Below are 19,570 nucleotides of genomic sequence, written 5' to 3'. Positions count from 1 at the left end.
TCGCTTCCAGCTGGAAGAGTCTGGCACAGACCTCACCTGCTCCAAGTGAGAGACTAGTCCAGCGACGTGTGTATACCCACGTTACCATGGAACAAAGCAACACTCTAGAGAGCGAGGATTAAATAAGAGCCCTCTGGGAAGAAAGCCCATCAGCTTTGTTCATTTTCTTCTTTTTTCCACCTCCTTTCCTGTCTACAAGACAGGATATGTGGGAATCAGAGAAATGGAGTCTCGGATCAGATATCCTACGTACGGATGGAAACAGCAAGATAGGAAAACATGTAAGCCCAAGCGTGAGTGAGTTCTTCCTGCACACATCTGCCTGCTAGTAAGCACTGGCCACGAATCCCCACAGACCCTGGAGGACTAGAGACCCATCCACACTTGTCTGGATTCTCTCGTCTGTAAAAGGAGACCGCGGAGCCGGGGCCTGCAATGTCTGCTTACAACTCCAGCATCTCGCTGTCCCTTAACGCCCGGTGCAGCTTTCGGTTCTGTACGTAAGTACATGGGTACGCAAACCCTGGAACTCCACGTGAAAATTAGATACCAAGTTCCACACTTGGGTCCTTGCCAATCCTTTAAAAAACAGATCCCCTTACTATATTTTAGGCCGTGGAGGTTTTACTGAGGCAGGAAAGTTAGCGATTCTTATGAACACCTAAAAGAGAATATTAAATCCATGATATTAGCAGACTCAGAAGAGTACCATTTTAGTTGACAAGACCTATGTCAGCTATCTAACAAGAAATAAAGGACTGTATCACACACTGAAAGGTGGGAGGAAGACCGCAGCTTCACTAGTCAAAAAAGAGCATTTCACTGTCCCTGCACGCGGCCTGGGAAAGGGAGAAATACAGCCTTCAGAGAAAGGTGGGATGGGCCACGTAGCATTCCTCTCCCTGTTAAATAATTTGAGGGGCACTGGCCGGCTCAGACAGTAAAGCATGAAGACTCTTGATCTCGGAGTTATAAGTTCAAGCCCCTCGTTGGGTGTAGAGATTACTTAAATATAAAAAAATCTTTAAATGAATAAATACATAATTTGAAACCTGTTTTTCTAAGTATATGTATGGTCATGTGTTTTCAAGTGTGATGTCTGAAAAACAACACAACCTGCATCACTCTCTATTGCTCTGAAGAAACTTCAGGTCATATCTCAGTTTGGTACAGGATATATGTAGGGAGGGGGGGAGAATGCACGGTCGTATGTAATCATACCTCTGGGGCTGGTGAAGGTTTCAGGGAGGTCAGTTCAGGAAGGTCAGTTTTCAGGGTGCCCTGGAAGGATTTTCTCCTTGAAAACAAGGGAAATCTGTGCAGGCACTTCCCCGGGTTCACTGCATCGACCCCACTCTGCTGTCGGGGGTCTGTTATTCCAACCTCCACTGACAGTGTCTCGGGAGCTGGAACAGTCTGGAGGGAAAGGGGAGGGTCTCTGCCCATCACGGCTTCACGACCGTGAAGGTCTCCGATCCCTGAAAGGAGGACAAGGTTGAGTGGACAGAGTTCAGTCTTAGCAGGTAAGTGAGTTCTGTGGCCCCCGGGACAAGCAGACCCCGGGGGAACGTTCGTACTCACTAGGGCACACAGGGCCCCGTGGGGAGAAGTCGGCATGAGGTGGAGCCAGGGGGACTTTCAGGCCCGGCACCACAACCCTGGAGAACACCAACCACCTCTTTGACTGAGGCTGTTTACTATTCATTCAACAAACACTTATAGATCATAAATGTGCAGCAGAATCCCCACGAGGGCTAAAAATCATAGTCATGATGGCTCTGCATGGAACTCAAGAGAGATCTGGGTAAAATGTTTTTCTTCAGAAGCACAACAATTTCAGGAGAATCAATTTGCCTTAATTATCTGAATTTTAGAAGAAAAACTAACCGTAGAGCTTTCACAAGGTTTTTTTGTTTTTGCTTTTCCTGAAATAAGAATTTAATTTTAAAAAGTACAATAAAAAAACAAATCTTCATACTCCTCTGTAATCAATCTAGAACTGAACATCTCAAGCTGCTTTACAGGAAGACTTGAGTCCTATGATTTTTCATTGAAGAAGTCGTAGCGAAAAGAAGCAAATACGGTTCCCAAAGGCTCCTGGAAGTTCAATAATAAAGCCAGACCTCTCTACTCTAAATACGTGGCCAGGGGCGCCTGGGTGGTTCAGGCAGTCGAGCGTCTGCTTTCAGCTCAGGTCATGGTCTCAGAGTCCTGGGATCGAGTCCTGCATGGGGCTCCCTGCCTGGCGGAAACCCTGCTTTTCCCTCTCCCTCTGCCTGCCACTCCCCCTGCTTGTGCTCTTTCTCTGTCAGATAAATAAAATCTTCAAAAAAACGATTTTATTTATGAGAGAGTGAGCAAGAGAGAGACAGAGTGCCTGAGCAGGGGGAGAAGCAGACTCCCCGCTGAGCAAGGAGCTGGACTCGGGGCTCGACCCCAGGACCCTGGGATCATGACCCGAGCCGAAGGAAGACGCTTCACCGATGGAGCCACCGAGCTGCCCCTAAATGGAATACTTTTTAATAATTTTCTCACGGGTTCCATTTCTCACCTCATATTGTGTCCCTAACTAACCTTGAAAGCAGTTTAGGGTACAACAGCCTTTTCCATCTCCAGTGTGTTTCCCTGACCTTCACTGTTTACTCTGAAATGGCAGACCATACTCAATCTGAGGCAGCCTCCGTGGGCCAAGCACTGTAGCAGGTGCCACGCACCATCCCGACCGGTCAACCCAGCAGCAGGTCAGGATCACCTAAGATCACCTAGTCAGCTACGGGGTGACGGAGTGGAGGCACCATCACAAGTGTGTGGGATTAGAAGCACGCGTGTCTCACCACCCTGCCTCCTGGGACCACCAACCTCAGTCCCGATCGAGTTCTAACTCTACATGAGTGGATTAGCTATTTTCAAGTCTTGGGATGTCTGTGTGAATGTGAAATCATGTTTGTTTCTTGCTGTATCATTTTTCAAGCTTAAGAATTACACACATCGGGTGCCTGACTGGCTCAGTTGGTGGAACCTGCGACTCTTAATCTTGGGTTGAATTCGGGCCCCATGCTGGGTATAGAGATTGCTTAAAAATAAAATATTTTTTTAAAAAAGGATTACACTCGGGCACCTGGGTGCCTCAGTTGGTTGAGCATCTGCCTTTGGCTCAGGTCCTGGGATCAAGCCCCGTGTCGGGCTCCCTGCTCAGCAGGGGAGTCTGCTTCTCCCTCTCCCTCTGCCTCTCCCCCCTTCACTTGTGTGCTCTCTGTCTCAAATAAATAAAATCTAAAAAACAGAATTACACTCATCATTAGCTTATGCTGCAGTGTATTTCAGAGAAGAGGACGGTGCGGCCACCCTCAGGGGCAGCCAGAGAACGTGACCTGAGGGGCACAGAGCCTTGCTGGGGGAGGTGCCTTCTCCTTGCAAATCCACAGCACCATGTGCAGTGAGACGCTCCGCTCCGCCCGGCCCCCAACCCCGCGGGGAGGAAAAGGTCATCTTATTTTCCTAATAGCAATCCAAGAATCAAAGTTTTTGAACGGCCCTTTTCTGTAACTCCGCAAACCAAACCTGACAGTGAAGAGAGACGTCTCTGTGAAGTACAAGATAATTTGTCACGGTGACTTCTGAACTAAACTGCATCTAGAAATCTTGGTTTCAAATTTCATTAGAACTGAAACTGGCCTGGTGCAAGCCGATGGCGCTCCTTGGCTGGCGTGCGTTGGCGATTATGTCCTGAGCACCCTAGCCCTCCTCCACCAGCTTGTCAGGGCGCATGTCACACAAAACATTTCCTTGTATTAAAGAAAGGACAGTAGAACAAAAGTCCGAAAATCATCTTAACCTGGCAATGACTCATTTTCTATCAAATGCCACAATATTATGACCACGGTATTAATTTTTCAGGTACCAATTCTGTGATTTTGTTTTTAAACATGGGCTACAATTCTCCAAAATCAGTCTCGATTATACTGATTTGCAAATGTTAATTTGTATTTCCAAAGATGAGAACACCACCTGCTAAAAGGTAAAAGTGTCTTTCTAAATAGAGGGAAAATGTTAACTTGCAAAAAAAGGGAAGCTAGAAAGGAACGCACAGGTGACTTCTCCAAATGCTGATGGAGGCGTTTTTAGCACCATAACACGGTGACACGCCTGCCCTGTACTTTAATCATGTGTCACTGCTAGGAAACAATGATGCTAGAGACGATGGGAAATTATTTGGAATAGTTACATTTTTCATAATGCTTAGGAGGGGCACACTTGTGAGGCCTCCTCCGGAGGAATAAAGGGAGGTGGCAGTGAGAGGCACGTAGTAGCAGAGGCTCGTCTTGCCCTGGCAGAGGCTATATGACTCAACTTCATCTGGTGGAGAAATTACTTCACTTACTCTGTTGTCCCCCAGTGCCTTTCGGCCTTGCCATGTATATCAAAAACTCGTCAGTGGAGAGAAGAGGGGAAATATGGTCCAGTCCCCTGCTTCTTCCAACACCTTCCAGAGACCTTAAATAAAATCATTTATTCGCAGACCTCTCCCCAGCCAGAGTGAACCTGTTTACAATAGGATTCACGGTGCCCTGATCTCAAGCTATTTCTTGTTCCTTTTGCAACAGGAATCTTTAATGAATACTCTCAAAAATGGGAAACTGGCTGTCGGTTTTTAATGACTTTCCAGCTCTTGCTTTGTACTTTTAATCTTAAAATAGAACTGATCTTCTCAAGGCTACAAATGTGTTAATAGTCACCCAGATACTTCTAGTGAGTAAATTACTCTTCGGGAATAGTAAATTAGAGGCTTTTGAAAGCGCATTAACTCTTTACACTCACCCAGCACAGCTTTCTTGCACGGGGAATTTCCACCCAGCACATGAGTCACCAGGAAAGGTTACTCCTCGTTCACTCCTCTCCTCTCTAGGGAGTTACTGAGTTAGAACATCTAAGTGTTTATACATGAAAACCCCAGAATGCAGCAAGAACCTCCAGGCAGACTAAGGAATTCCAGAATTACATTTCTGAGAAAGGAGAGGGGGAAATCCTCCCTCATCCGCTCTTCCCATTTTTTAAGGATCAAGCCAACATCAAAAACAGTCACCTTCTAGATAACGCAGGTTGCCTTTTGTAAGCCTTGAGAATGCTGGCTTAATGTTTCCGGATAAGTATCTCTAAAACATTTGCTACATGCCTTCCAATGTCACTGTGTTTGCTTTGTGCTATGGCACGTAGCTGAACTTTTCCCTGGTGGTGCAGTTTGGTTATGTTGACCAGGGAGGGCTGAGACACACCGGTCTTTGGGGCTCCTGCTGTGTGTGGGATGTCTGCCGTGGCACAAATGACTTAGTCTACTGGGTTGTGTCTACTTTCCATCATGTCCTTTATCCCCCTGACCTTTCCCTTGTTTCAGAATTTGACATGAGAATTTCTAGGGCTCAGGTCATAATCTCAGAGTCCTGGGATCAAGCCTCACATCGGGCTCCCTGCTCAGCGGGGAGTCTGCGTCGCCCTCTGCCTCTGCCTGCCGCTCTGCCTACTTAAGCTCTCTCTCTCTGTCAAATAAATAAACAAAATCTTTAAAAAAAAAAAAAAGAGTTTCTAAAACTCAACGAGAAAATCTATCCTTGCGTTGTTAAATAGCCTTTACCTTGCTATATAATTATTTCACTACCTCTTCTTTAAAAACCTTCTGTCAAGCTTTTTAAATCTGTTGTGGACATATAAGTGTTTCTGGTTTCTAATTAGGCTTGAATTGTACCTAAAATAAGAGCAAATGGCACTAATTAAGAATTTGAAGGACCCAAGAGAAAAAAAAAAAAAAAGCGCATGAACAGTGAAATCACTTTAAGAATCACTAAAAAGCAGACTCCAAAAAAGCAGGGAGGCCCTTTCTGGATGTCCAGATAGTAATACAGCCTCCTTAAGAAAGCAATGTAGGCTGCTCTGTAAAAAATATCCAATATTCTGGACTCCTGAAATTGCAATGAACTCTCCATTAAATTATTTTCCATGTGTGATGGCAAAGCTTGCATAATTGGCTTTCTGATGGGGAAGAACAAGACACAATTATTATGAATTAAAATTACTTCGGTTTGACAGTCAAATATGGCCTGTGAATCATAATATAACCTATTATTAAACATTCATTCTATATCTGTTGGTTTATATATAAACATGCATGCATTTTTAAATTGAAATCAAAATACTAAGGACAGAAAGAACTATATCCTATTGTACATCAAAAATTGATGTTCACCTGGGCTTGGAAGTTTCTTTGGTCCACGAAAGACAACGCTTTTTTTAAAAAAGTGTTGACAAACACTGTTACATTAGTTTCCACTGTACGACAGAGCGACTGGACAAGTCCATGGTTATGCTGTGCTCACCACAAACGCAGCCACCATCCGTCACCATAAAATGCTATTACGACGTCGTTGACTCTGTTCCCTGTGCTGTACCGTTCATCTCTGTGACTCATTCATTCTACCACTGGAAGCCCGTACCTCCCACTCCCCCTCACCCTTTTTGCCCGTCCCCCCCTTTGGCAACTTTCAGTTTGTTCTCTGCATCTGTGGGTCTACAGCATATTTTAAAAAAATAATAAAGCTCCTATTATGTTCAGGCAAATAAACCTAAAATATGCAATACAATTTTTCCTGCCTCTTGCTCATCACACATCATGAGGCGCTGCTGAAATGAGAATATTGAAAGGAATTGCCTTCCCATCAGCAATGAAACACAGCGGCAATCAGTTTTTCATATTAAGATTTTTATTCTCTGAGGTCTGCATGTGGAGGTGGAAAGCCAAGGAAAGCAAGACCAATGTGCAGCACTAAGCCAGTGACCCCGAGAACGGCTGCACTAATGTAGCTTATTGTTTAGTTTAAGAAGGGAACAGTTAGAATTTACAATCTGGGACACGAATCGCCTCCAATCTCGAGGTGCCCTGGGGTTTGCCTCGTTGTTTCGTCTCTCTTGAGCACAGCACATCTTCCTAAATCACTCCATCTACTTGCTTTGCTCCCCTCTCTACACAGATCCAAAACCGAAACCAGTACCTGCCTTCCATGCTCATGACGTTCTTTTGCGAGCCTGGCCGATGCTCTGTGTCCTCCGGCTGATTTCAAGATGGCCCATCTCAGAAGACTGAGCATAACCATCTCTGCGTGTGTGTGCCAACACTAAGATACTCCGAGAGGATCTCATGGGAAGAGAGATTTTTCCATACGTACAGGTTTGGTATTCATTTTTTAAAACCTACTTTTTGGTCATGATGTTTCCTCCCCCACACCTGGTCTTTTCATCTCAAATGCATACATTCAACCCCTGCACAATTCTACTGCCGTCCAGAGATTTCCATAATCACATCAGCACATGTGGTTGCATTGAAATGATGGACCAAAGTAAAATAATACCTGGGACCTAATGACTTCACCAGGGAAGAGGTTTCACACAAGACCAAGGAGGAAACGCGGGGGAGAGAAGAACTGCCAAAAGGCAGAACAGGATGGGAATGAGAGGAGCTGAATGCAGCCCAGTTTAATGAGGGCAGGCGTTCTTGCTTCCGGGCACAGATTTCTTAATTTCTCTTATTGTTTGAAACTTGACTCCATCTGTTCTTTCCATTGGAACTTAGAGGATGAGAATGGAGAAGCAATGTGGTGCAGAGGAGTAAACACACTTTGGCAGCAAACAGCCCTGCGCTCAGGTGTTAGCTCTGGGAGTTTGGAGAAGTCACTGCACCTCTCTGAGCCCCCATAAAAAGGAACCACGGTGTCTCCCTTGCAGGCTAATTTTAAGTACTAAAATGAGGAAATGATGGGTTCAAAGCACTGTGCTGCCATGAGACAACACCCACAACATGGTAAGATGCATCTCAGAGGAGCAGCAAGGGCTCGTTCAACTTTGTAGGAGCACAGCACAGAGCACAGCATTACATTTTAAGTAGCTCTGCCAGGATGCCTAAAGTCAGTTTCTGATATTTCCAAGGAAATGAGGAAGAAAGAAGGCAGCTGGGAATTCAAAAAAACAACCCCCCCCACCTCCGTGTAAAATAATAATGTGAACATTGTTAAAAAGCAACAGGCTGAAAATGGAGTTGCTTGTGTTAAGCCCCACCAGACTGAACACCTAACCTCACTGCAGCTTCAGCCAATCAGTTTGGGATCCTGATTAGCACTAGTTAGGTAATCTGCCCGATAAGATCCCCTGCCCTTCCCACTAAAGGAAGGTGACCTTGTCTGAAATAACCCTTTCTTTTTCTTCCTTATCTTGCCCCATTTCTGCCTATGAGGGCTTCCATTCTATACAATGCCTCAGGGCTCCCAACTATCTGTTAGATGGGATGTAGCCCAGATTCATGAATCATCAAATAATGCCAGTTAGGTCTTTACATTTACTCCATTTACTCAGTTCAGTTCAATTCTTGTTCTGTAACAATCTGCAATAATACACGGCTGTTTGTCTGCATATCAAATATAATCCAAATGGCACAAAGATAATGGAAAGAAGCACCACAAAATTATATTTAGAAACCCACATCCACTTTTCCATGCAAATGAGCAGGGATAAAATAAAGAGAAAACGTAAGTTCATTCAAGCAGTAAGATACACACGATCGACTGTGAATTATTTGTGAATTATTTCCAGGTTTCTGATCCGTTCGTTTCTTTCTTTTCTTAAATTCAATTTATTTAAACTAAAAACAAAAGCAAAAACAGTTCATCCATTTCTCTCACGTGCCACCCCCTTACCCCAGCCTCTGACAACTATTAATCTGTTGTTTTGTATCTTGAGCTTGTTTCATATATTATATATATATATATATATAAAAGACATAGTCTATACATATATGTTATTTATTTTATATGTAGTATGTGTATGTGGAATCTAATATATATTATCTAATCTATATCTATGTATATTATCTAATCTATTCTACTATATTGATTAGATAATAGATCATCTAATATGTAATCTAATATATACATTAGATTCCACATGGACGGAGATCATAAGTTTTTCTCTTTCTCTGACTTATTTCACTTACCATAATGCCCTCAAGGTCCATCCATGTTGTTGAAATGGCGTGTTTTTTATGGCTGAATAATATTCCATTGGGGGTGTGTGTGCATGTGTGTGTGTGTGTGTGTGTATCTCACAACTTCTTTATCTGTTCATCCTCGGATGGACACTGGGTTGTTCCTATAGCTTGGCTATTAGAAATAATGCTGCAATGAATACAGCAGTACAGATATTTCTTTAAGTTAGTATACTCATTTTCTTCATTTAATTACCCAAATTCTTCATTAATTAACTGTTGGTTCATATCGTATTCCTATTTTTATTTTTTTTAAAGATTTTATTTGAGAGAGAGTGCACAAGTGGGGGTGGGAGGGTGAGCAGAGGGAGAGGGAGAAGCAGGCTCCCCGCCGAGCAGGGAGCCCGATCCGGGGCTCGATCCCACAACCCTGGGATCATGACCCGAGCTGAAAGCAGATGTTTAACCAACTGAGCCAGCCGTGTGCCCCAGTATTTCTATTTTAAATTTTTTGAGGAAACTTCATACAGTTTTCCATAGTGGCTTCACCAATTTACATTCTTACCAATAATGCACAAGGGTTCCCTTTTCTCCACTCTTTGCCAGCATTTGTTATTTCTTGTCTTTTTGATGACAGCCATTCTAACAGGTGTGAGGTGACATCTCATTTTGGTTTTGATTTACATTCCTCTAATGGTTAGTACTGTAAAGCATCTTTGCACATACCCCTTGGCCATCTCTATGTCTTCTTTGGAAAAAGTCTACTCGGATCTTCTGCCCATATTTTAATTGGATAGTTTTGGGGTTTTTATGTTTTGCTATTGAACTGAACAAGTCCTTTATGGATTTCGGATATCAGTCCCTTATCAGAGATATGATTTGCAAATATTTTCTCCCATTCAGTAAGTTCCTTTTTACCTCATTGGTGGTTTCTTTTGCTGTGCAGCAGCTTTTAGTCTGATGTAGTCCCACTTGTTTATTTTTGCTTTTGTTGCATTTGCTTTTGGTGTTAGATTCAAAAGATCATCACCAAGACCGATGTCTACGAGCTTACTGCCTATGTTTCCTTCTAGGAGTTTCATGGTTTCAGATCTTACATTCAAGTCTTTAATCCATTTTGAGTTAATTCTTGTGTATACGTCATAAGAAAAGGTTCCAGTTTCATTCTTTGGCATGTGGCTGTTCACATTTCCATTTATTGAAGTCTGTCCTTTCCTCATTATACTCTTAGCTGCTTTGTTATAAATTAATTGGCCGTATACATGTGAGTTTATTTCTGGGCTCTCTGTTCTGCTCCGCTGACTCATGTGTTTGTTGCCACTACCATATTGTTTAAGTACTAGAGCTTTGTGGCATGGTTTAAAACTAGGGAGTGTGATGCCTCCAGCTTTGTTCTTTATCAAGATTGCTTTCGCTGTTTAGGAGTTTTATGATTCCATAAAAATTTTAGGACTGTGTATCATATTTCTGTGAAAACTGCCATTAGAATTTTGATAGGAAAACTGTTTAATCTGTAGACTGCTTTGGGTAGTATGGCTATTTTAACAATATTAATTTTTCAATCCATGAGCACAAAATATCTTTCCATTTATTTGTTTCTTCTTCAATTTTTTTCATTAATGTCTTATAATTTTCAATATACAAGTCTTTCACCTCCCTGGTTCAATTTATTCCTAGGAATTTTATTATTCTCTTTGATGCAATTATATATTGAATTGTTTTCTTAAATTTTCTAGTAGTTTATTTTAGTATATAGAAACATGACATATTTTTGTATTGATTTTTTATCCTGCAACTTTACTGAATTTATTAGTTTCAACATTTCTCTTTTTTGGTGGAGTCTGAACAATTTTCTAAATATAATATCATATCATCTGCACATAGTGATAGCTTTACATCTTCCTTTCTGATCTGGATGCCTTTTATTTCTTGCTCTTGCCTAACTGCTCTGGCTACAGTTCCCAAAACTGTGTTGAATAAAAGTAGTAAGTGGGCATCCTCGTCTTGTTCCTGTTCTTAGAAGAAAAGCTCTCAGTTTTTCCTTGTTAAGTATGAAGTTAGCTATGGGCCTGTTGTATATGGCCTTTATTATGACAAGGTACTTTCCCTCTATAAGCATTTTGTTGAGAGTTTTATCATGAATGGATGTTGAAATGTCAAATGTTTTTTCTGCATCTATTGAGATGATACGATTTTTACCTTTCATTCTGTTAATGTGTATCACACTGGGTGGTTTATGGAAGTTGAACCATCCTTGCAGTCCTGGAACAAATCCCACTTGATTTGTTTGATCCTTTTAATGTATTGTTGAATTTGGTTTGTCAATATCTTGTTGAGGATTTTTGCATGTATGTTCTTCAAGAATATTGGCCTTTACATTTCTTTTCTTGTGGCATCCTTGTCTGGTTTTGATGTCAGGGTAAGGCTGGCCTCATAAAATAAGTTTGGAGGAATTCCCTCCTCTTCTCTCTTTTTTTAAAAGAGTCTGAGAAGGATTGGTATTATTTCTTTCAATTTTTGGTAGATTTGCCAGTGAAGTTGTCTAGTCTGTTGGAAGGTTTCTGACTACTGATTAAATCTCCTTACTAGTAATAAGTCTCTTCAGATTTTCCGTTTCATCATAATTCAGTCTTGGTATGAATTGAGGTTATATGTTTCTAGGAATTTATCCATTTCTTCTAGATTGTTCAATTTGTTCATGTATAATTGGTGACAGCAATCTCTTATGATCCTTTGTCTTTTTTTTAAAGATTTTATTTATTTATTTGTCAGACATGTGACAGAGTCTGAGACTGAGATCATGTGCACAAGCAGGGGGGAGGGGTATGCAGAAGAAGAAGCAGACTCCCCGCTGAGCAGGGAGCCCAATGTGGGGCTCGATCCCAGGACCCGAGATCACGGCCTGAGCCGAAGGCAGACGCTTCACTGACTGAGCCACCCAGGGGCCCCTTTTATTTATTTATTTATTTATTTTTTTAAGATTTATTTGGCCCCTATTTATTTCTGCTCTGTTATTTCCTTCCTTCTAACAAACTTTGGGTTTTGTTTGTTCTTTTTTTCTAGTTCCCTGAGGTGTAAGGTTCAGTTGTTTATTTGAGACTCTTAAAAATTCTTGAGGTAGGTCTATAATTGCTATAAACTTCCCTCTCTGAACTGCTTCTGCTGCATAGAGTAAAATTTGGTATGTTATATTTCCATTCTCCTTTCTCTCAAAGTATTTTTTTCTCTTTTGATGTCTTCTTCAACTGAACATTAGTTGTTCAGTAGCATGCTGTTTAATATCCACTTATTTGTGATTTTTCCATGTTTTTTATGTAATTAATTTCTAGTTTCATACCATTGTGATCAGAAAAAAAGTTTGATATGATTTCAATCCTCTTAAATTTATTGAGATTTGCTTTATGGTCTAACATATGACTTATGAGTGCTTGAGAAGAGTATGCACTTTGTTGATTTTGGATGGGATGTTCTTTAAATATCTGTTAAGTCCATCTGGTCTAATGTACCATTCAAGGCCAATGTTTTTTTATTGATTTTCTATCAGGGTGATCTATCCATTGATGTGACTGAGTAGGGCTATGACCTTAACCAGAGTTAAGAAAGGGGTACGTGGGGTGTGGAGTCCTTTGTTTCTCTACTCTTTAACCTTTTCATGTCCACATATTACTCCAATTTTGATTTATACACATCCAAAGCCAAAACTGCTTATCACACAGTGGACCACGAATGCAAGAGCTAATGTGCCTCAATCCTCTGTCATGTCTTTGAAGACGAATCAGAACTCGGAAATGAAGTTTCCTCCTCTACCAAGTCTTAGGACCAGCTGCTGCTGGGGCTGAAACTTAGGTCTAGAACAGTCACTCCTCACCTTCTCCCTCATTCCACCGTTAGCTTCTAGCCTTGGGGCTCTCTTGTTCCTAAAGGCTGGATTTATTACTTTTCACTTATCTTCCCAGCACTGTGTTCCTCTCCTGGTTCACTGGGGTCTTTTAATTCCTCCTCCAGCACCCTAAATTCCCCTAAATTAGAGATTAAAGTTCCACTACCCGGGGCAATTAGATCCCTGCTCCCCCATTTCAGCCTACAATGAAAAGTGACCACGAAACACTTGATCTTTTGAGGAACAGTTAATCCAAACCACTCATCTCCAAAAATCATACGCTTAGTGATGCTGGTGTTTGCAATACGTAAATAGACTCATTTCTTGAATGCCTTATAAATTATGTCGATCAAGTTATAATAAATTGCCTAGTAGGTTAAGGAGATTAGATCATAGTTGGTCAACCTTTTTCAGTCTCTTGGCTAAGTTCCATTTGTCTTCGTGCCAAAAATTTGCATATGGAAAATAGTTTCACACAGAGATTTGTTTATATTTATATGGTGATTTAGATCTCTGACATCCTTTGAGACCCTCATTCGTGGCAGGGAAAAAGCTTGCCTCACAAACACCAAATGTGGCCTACAAACCACTAGTTTAATCAGAGAAGAGAAATTTATGCGTGAAGAGCTGTAATAAAAGGGAGAGCTATGTTATAAACGCATATTCATTGTTGTCTCCTTTCCCTCTGAGGTTTAAAATTTGCATCGACATGGGAGAACTGTACTGATAAAGACACAACCCGGGGTTATGGATATTGGGGCTAATTGGAAACAGCTGAGAACAGTGGGAGGAAAAGCTATCCACATTTGGACAATTGCTTTCCTTACCGTGGGTGGGCCGGCTTATAAAGGTCCCATAGCCTTCCCAGGCCTGGGACCTGAAAGCTGAATTGCTACACATATCTTACATAAAAGGCAGCATCCCCATCCACACAAGGGACCTAACGTCCATTACTAAGTGGCCTATTAAATACCATGAACAAAATCCATTGGATTCATTTTAAATGGTTCGCGGCGGAACATGTTATTTTTCCACACGAATGCTGCTGGTGGACATACGGTCCAGAGCAGCCCGCATGGGTGCTTTGGCTGTGGTTTGCACCACCTTGCTTACGCAGCACAAGGAATACTTCCCAGCATACAGTCTACCTTCTTTAGGATCACTTTATTTATTTATTTTTTAAGATTTATTTATTTGAGTGCACGCACGCGAGAGAAGGAGAGAGAGAGAATGGGGGGAGGGGAGGGTGAGAGAGAATTTCAAGCAGACTCTGTGGTGAGTGTGGAGCCTGACGCTGGGCTCCATTTAACGACTGTGAGATCATGACCTGAGCCAAAACTGAGAGTCAGAAGCTTAACTAATGGTGTGACCCAGGCTCCCCTAGAGTCGCTTTAAAAGACTGCTATGTGGCAGAAAATATAGATTTGACCATGTCCATATTAACAATTGAAAATAATTTACTGAGCTATTCTATGCTAACCAAAACACACACATAATTTTTAAAGATCACAGGGTTAACACAGCTGGTAATGGGTAGGATTGGGATTGAGCCCAGGTCTCTTGGGCTCCAAAGCCTGGGCTCTTTCTCCAGGCCACACAGTACACCAAGTTCCAAAAACCTACTTCTCAGAGGGAACTGCATTACTACACTGGGATTGACCCCAAATAATCATCTAAACTATGGTGTCTATTATACAGCCAGCCTCCTGCCCCTAACCATCTATGGCTCCCAAAACACAAGGTGAAAAGTTATAAAATGTTTTCCTGAAATCGAGAAACCCCCAGTGGCAGAGATATTAACAAGAGCTTGGGTTCTGGCAATAGTTAGCTATTCCAAATACAAAGATAAATGGAAAAGATACGCAGGAAAGGTTAATTTTGAAAGACTTTTTGTGCCTCAGTATACTTTCCTTACAGAATATGGGACTTTGAAAATCAGCATTACAGTGTGAAATTCAAAAATTTACCATGAGATTGCATTAGCTTCACTTCTTAAACTATACCACATGGAAATCACCCAGGAGAGAGGAAATAATTGTGTGTAAAACTACTGATGAACTCTTGAAAACAGAAATGTCACACAACCACACAAGTGGCCCAACAAAAGGACAGAACAAGCTAGCGCACATTAATGGAATAAAACCACACAGCTCTCAATGAGAATCCCACAATTAACAATTCATAAAACTGGGCACTTGAAAAGTCAAGACAACTTAAAACGACAGGAACAAATTTGAATAAATTGTTCCTCTGGGAGCACCTGGCTGGCTCAGTCAGTACAGCATGTGACTCCTATTCTCAGGGTTGTAAGTTTGAGCCCCATGTTGGGTGGAGAGATGACTTAAAAACAAAATCATAAAAAAAAAAAAAAGGAATTAAATTGTTCTTTGTGGGGTAGAGGGGTTCTCTGCAAGTCTTTCTCACTCACCTGTGTTTTCTCAGGTAGCTAACATAGATTATTTCCTGTATTTCCCTGAAGCTGCCAGCAGCTAACTCGGCACATGCTCCCAGGCCCTCTCTGCTCCCCTGACGCCCAGCAGTGCTTGGAACTGAGAGCTGGCTTTCTGCTTCTCCACTCAACTTTCACCCGGAACCAGCTGGCTCTCTGGGTCGAGAGCACATCCAGTGTCCCCTCAGTATATCTCCGTGAGAACGTCTTTTCTCATAATGATGATGTAATGGATAAGAAGTCTTGCAAAACTGGGCACCTGGGGGCTCAGTTGGTTAAGTGTCTGCCTTCAGCTCAGGCATGATCCTGGAGTCCCCAGATCAAGCCCCAAATCAAGCCCCGTATGGGGCTCCCTGCTCCGGGGGAGGAGTCTGCTTCTCCCTCTGACCCTACCCTCTCTTGTGCTCTCTAAGAAATAAATAAAATCTTCAAAGAAAAAAGAAGTCTTGCAAAAGTGATTATTCATGCATTCACGCAAATACTTAACAAAGATTCACAGAACGCTTACTACAGGTGAAGTAGTTTCACATTGTCAAAACACAGTGAGCATACGGTAATACAAAATATAAGAACAAATACATTCAGTAAAAGGTTAAGTGGCTACCAGCAGGCTTGGAGAAGAAAGACGAACACATGGAGCGAGGGGATTTTTAGGGCAGCAAAGCTACCCTGTACGACCCTGCGATGGTGGACGTATGTCATTATGCATTTGTCAGAAGCCAGAGAACACCCAACACCGTGACTGAGCCCTGAGGTAAACTCGGACGTGAGTGGATAACAGTGCATCAGTACTGGTTCATCAGTTGTAGCAAATGCAACCCGCGGACACAGGACGTCATAAAAGGGGAAAGCTGAAGGTCTGTGGAGGAAGAGCAGATACACGGGAACCCCCTGCTCCATTCTCTATAAACCTAAAACTGCTCCGAAAGTTAAGAGAAAGTTCTTCCCCTCCCACCCTGACACCACCAGGGAGGACGACCGCTGCCCGGCACGGAGGAGCCAGGCATCACGAACGAGAACTTGCTTCCTGGCTCTTGTGTCCTTTGGAAATCCTGGCTGCATGGTCTGCATCGGGGAGACCTGTCCCCCAGCATTTCACGGGTGACCTGTCATCCTTTGTTCACTTCAGTATTTCGCCTTGGTGCTCACGGGACCCCCCATGTCCACACACAAATCTAAAACCTCAGGACGCAACACCAAGCCCAACACAAGAAAGAAGGGTTAAAATTCTGATTCTTCCTGATTTATTTCAGCCTTACCATCACTGAAAACCTCATTCTTTCTTTTTTCTTTTTTTTTTGCTAGCATCCTCCACATATTCTTTAGACGACTAAGTCAACATCTGCCCAGTCTATTTCTTAACTGACATCTTGTTTCATGCACTACATATAAGCAACTCTTGATTTGGTTCATAGCAAAACTACCACTTGCTTTTATGCAACTCTGAACAATTATTTTAAAAGAATTCATTTCTTCAGTGAAATGAACTTTAGAGTTTCAATGTCATCGATCTTTGCACATTGTTCACCAGGCAGAGTTGCCCACAAAACCGAGGTTCCGTGACTGTCCTAAGGCAAGAGCCTATCTCCCCCCGGCTTCCTAGAACACACGGCATTCCACGCGGCGACCACAAGAACTTCAAACGTCCCAGCTCCACCCGACCTGTAGGTGAGAAAATCAAGCCCCTAAGAGGTGACGTTAAATGACCCAAACACAGAAGAAAGCTGGTGAAACTGCATTTTGCACAGAAGTGTCCGTTCAAAGTGAAGTCCGATAAAATACTTAAGCATAACCACACCCACCATAAATATCCTTTCTCTTGAACTCTAGTTTTACCCGAACCAAGAATCTTCAATTTTTTATAGTGTTTGCAGAAAAGTAGGGAACTTTTATTGAACAGTGTTACCGAGAACTCCAAGCCACAGAATTTAACATAAATAAAATGGCTTCTTTGAAATCCCCAGCTTCTTAACTCATGAGATGCTTGAATTAACAGAAGCTCCAAGGCCAGGAAGCCCCAATTTCTAGTGAACGCCGGCATCTCTGCTCTGGAGAGGAGGTTACGAACAACTGCCCAACCCAACTTGGCTTAAATGCTTCCAGGGTGAGGCATTTACAAATTTATGAACCGCAAATTCCATTTTAGGGTCACTCTAGCTGTTTATGAAATTCCTTCTTATGTTGATCCAAAATCCGCCTCCCTCCAACTTCACACCATTTGTCTCAGCTCTATACTCTCGAGCCGGGGGAATAAGCCTACTTCCCTCGCCACTTCACAGCATCTCAAATACTTGAGGACAGCTGTCGTAGCACCTGTAAGTCTGTCCACTGTGCCTCAGCTACTCTCTGCTGACTCTCTACCCCCTCAGCCACTCCCCACGTCACATGCTCCACGGGCTGCAGTCCCTTTCAAACGTGCCCTGAATCACATCGTACACTGCACACGGATCTGACCAGCACATGGCGTTGGCCAGATGATTACCTCCTGAATTCAGGACACTGTACTTTTATTAACGTGCTCCAACATCCCCGTCACACTGTTGTTGGCTCATACTGAACTCGTAGCCAACGAAAACACCCAGATCTTTTTCACACTTACGCAATTGGTGTTTTTTCATTCCGTCAGTCATTCAACAAATACTGCCTTCAAGAAAATTATTTCCACACCAAAAGCTGACAGTTTTCCATAAGATGATTGGGCGACAAACAGATTAATGAAACACGAGAACGTTTGACCTACAAGTGAACCTGAAATTAAATTTTTCCATGCTAACTTAAAAGTTAGCTGCATTATTTATCAGTTTGTTGTCAAAGGCAAAGCAACCACACCGAAGTCCAGTGATACGTGAAATGAGAACTGCAAAGACAAATGAGGTAAAATTCCATCATGTTCCACGTCATGTTCAGGTGAGTTTGTTTAGCGGGGCACAAAAGTATTCCTGAGACGCAGAGCCTGACTGGCCACCGCCAGCTTGAAAATCAGTGGAAATAAAATCTTCAGGTCATGAAGATTATTCATAGAAAGTATATAAGTAGCACTGCTAGCTGCTTTACTGACTATGCCACATCAGACAAGTTCCTTAACTTCCCAGGTATCGGCTACACATAAACCCAGGACGACTATCATTTCACTTAAACCTTTTCCATGAAACTCCTAAGCTACCAGCATTGCTATAGAATTACAAGATGCCAGTATTCAGTCTGCCTTCCGTGGGGTTCTCCAGGTTCTGTGAATCACTTGCTCAAACTCAAGGATATAACTTTTGTATTCTCTTTCTAATCGATAAACTGTGGCAGAATCACTTAATTTTTAAGAGCAAACTCAAGCTCAGAGCTGGAGGAACCCAGTGGATCAGCCAACCCAATCTTTATTACATGAATGGGGATACTGAGGCTCCCAGAGGTTGCCCCTCCTTCAGGTTATGCTGAGCTCCATACCAAGCATGTGAATGCCTGAATTTCAAGTACGTGGAAATATAATTGGGGAGAGAAAGCACAGATGAACAAAAAAGTAAATTATTCAGTGAGGCGCCTGGGTGGCTCAGTCAGTTAAGTGTTGGACTCTTGGTTTCGACTCAGGTCATGATCTCAGGGTTGTGAGATGGAGTCCCATGCCGAGTCTGCTTGAGATTCTCTCCCTCTCCTTCCTCCCTCCCCCTCTGTCTCTCCCTCCATGCACTTGTGTGTGCTCTCTAAAATCAATAAATGAATAAATCTTAAAAAAAAAAGTAAATCATTCAAACTTAGAGGAGTTAAGACAAAGTTCAATGTAGATAACATGGATCGTGTGTGTGTGTGTGTGTGTGTGTGTGTGTGTGTGTGTGTGTGTGGGGGGAGGACAGTTCAGGGAAGGAGATAAGGTAAGAAGGGAAGCTGGATGACCAGGTGTGGGTCAGTTCAAGGACGTGCATTTATGAGGAATATAACCAGCGTACTATTACCCGTATCGCGGTATCTACAACTATCATAAACAGCTCCTAAATAATGCCCATGGGCTGAATGAGTTAATGCGCAAGTGTCAATGTGAATCCCGATTCCAGATATGTTCCATTTTGAACTTGAGAAACCACAAAGAGTTACCAAGTTAGTAACATGATCAGAGTGGCAATTTAGAACAACCCTAGCTACACATTTCCACCTGGAGAGCTTTCAAAAGATACCCAAAAGGCCCCATTCCAGAACAATTACAGCAGAATCTCAGGGATTGGAGCTGGCGTGA

The 19,570-nt window shown here is 42.4% G+C and overlaps 1 protein-coding gene and 1 long non-coding RNA gene across 3 annotated transcripts in view; one reads left to right on the top strand and one right to left on the bottom strand.

Annotated features, from left to right (window-relative positions):
- The window catches only part of EGFR (epidermal growth factor receptor), a 203,342-nt gene that overhangs the window by 145,566 nt on the left and 38,206 nt on the right, over nucleotides 1–19,570 (bottom strand). The window lies entirely within an intron of this gene.
- On the top strand, nucleotides 372–15,762 carry LOC148110445 (uncharacterized). Its single transcript, XR_015724081.1, has 3 exons — nucleotides 372–500; nucleotides 7,020–7,216; nucleotides 15,382–15,762. It is a non-coding gene; the product is annotated as an uncharacterized LOC148110445 (long non-coding RNA).

Source organism: Ursus americanus, chromosome 3 (genome assembly GCF_024610735.1).
Source record: "Ursus americanus isolate L20-20 chromosome 3, mUrsAme1.1.p, whole genome shotgun sequence".
Taxonomy (NCBI): Eukaryota; Metazoa; Chordata; class Mammalia; order Carnivora; family Ursidae; genus Ursus; species Ursus americanus.
This window is presented reverse-complemented; position numbering and strand designations above follow the sequence as displayed.